Here is a 1832-nt window from a genome sequence, read left to right as displayed (position 1 = left end):
CTTTATCACCGCCATAATTGAAGGATAGGGGTTATAAAATTACCTATATGTGTCAACTAAGCGTCGTAGTACCCTCCTCTCCTCCGTCCGGAAGGCCTTGGAAAGCCCAACGGTACCGACCGGCGGCCGTGTCATCCTCAGCCCGCAGGGGTCAGTGGATGCGGACATGGAAGGGCATGTAGTCAGCACACCGCTCTCCCGGCCGTGTGTCAGTTTACGAGACCGGAGCCGCTAATGCTCAATCAAGTAGCTCCTCAATTTGCCTCAAAAGGGCTGAGTGCACCCCGCTTGCCAACAGCGCTCAGCAGACTGGATGGTCACCCTACCAAGTGCTAGCCCAGCCCGACAGCGCTTAACTTCGGTGGTCTGACGGGAACCGGTGTTACCACTGCGGCAAGGCCGTTGGCACAAGCGTCGTAGTACATCTATATAAATAAAAATGTAAATGTTCGTTTGTTAAAAAATCGTTTATCTGATTCATCTATCACTTCGAAATTTTGACCCAATGCTGCATTCGAATACAAGCGTATTTTTTTTTATCTCTGCAGGGACGCCATATGGTTTATAAATAAGTGTATAATAATACGTTGTTAGCAAAACCGACTTGTTCGTCTGTTCAAAATCTCAGACCTCCGATAGTGCTCTACCGATTACTTCGAAGTTTTGACACAACGCTGCATTTCAATACGTGCGTGTTTTTATACACCTATTTTTGTCGTATGTAATGTATAAATAGATATGTAACAAATAAAAGGGAATCGTTGTTACGAAAAATCTCGATCACCAATCTACTTCACATTTTTACAAAACACTCTGAGGAATATTCTGACGGGCATACCCCACATATTTTTATATATATAATACACTGAAGAGACAAAGAAAGTGGTACACCTGCCTAACTTCGTGTAAGGCACCCACGAGCACGCAGAAGTGCCGCAACACCACGTGGCATGGACTCGACTAATGTCTGAAGCAGTGGTGGAGGAAACTGACACCAAGGATCCCGCAGGGCTGTCCATAAATCCGTAAGAGTACGAGAGGGTGGAAATCTCTTCTGAACAACACGTTGCAAGGCTTACCAGATATGCCCAATAATTTTCATGTCTGGGGGCAGTTTGGTGGCCAGCGGAATTGTTTAAACTCTGAAGATTGTTCGTGGAGCCACTGTGAAGCAGTTCTGGACGTGTGAGATGTCGCATTGCCCTGCTGGAATTGCCGAAGTCCGTCAGTATTCACAATGGACGTGAACGGATTCAGGTGATCAGACAGGATGCTTACTTACGTGTCACCTGTCAGAGTCGTACCTGGACGTGTTAGGCGTCCATATCACTCCAATTGCACACGCCCCACACCATTACACAACCTCGAACAGTCCCCTGCTGACATGCAGGCTCCATGGATTCATGAGGTTGTCGCCGTACCCGTACACGTCCATCCGCTCGATACAATTTGAAACCAGACTAGTCCAACCAGGCAACTTGTTTCTAACCATCAACAGTCCAATGTCGGTGATGAGCGGCCCAGGCGAGGCGTAAAACATTGTGGCGCGCAGTCAACAAGGGTACACGAGTGGTCCTTAAGCTCTAAAAACCAATATCGATGATGTTTCGTTGAATGGGTCGCACGCTGACACTTACTGATGGTCCAGCATTGAAATGTGCAGCAATTTTCGGAAGGGTTGCATTTCTGTCACGCTGAACGATTCTCCACAATTATTTGTTGGTTCTGTTCTTGCAGGATGTTCTTTACAGCGGCAACGATGTCGGAGATTTGATGTTTCACCGGATTCCTGACATTGTCTGTACACTCGTGAAATGGTCGAACGCGAAACT

At 47.1% G+C, this 1832-nt stretch overlaps 1 pseudogene; it reads right to left on the bottom strand.

The window, feature by feature from the left end:
- Positions 1-289: 289 nt before the first annotated feature.
- Positions 290-407, bottom strand: LOC126098830 (5S ribosomal RNA; annotated as a pseudogene).
- Positions 408-1832: the final 1425 nt, after the last annotated feature.

This window comes from Schistocerca cancellata, chromosome 1 (assembly GCF_023864275.1).
Source record: "Schistocerca cancellata isolate TAMUIC-IGC-003103 chromosome 1, iqSchCanc2.1, whole genome shotgun sequence".
Classification (NCBI taxonomy): Eukaryota; Metazoa; Arthropoda; class Insecta; order Orthoptera; family Acrididae; genus Schistocerca; species Schistocerca cancellata.
The sequence above is the reverse complement of the archived record's forward strand: the minus strand, read 5'-3'. Positions and strand labels throughout refer to the sequence as shown.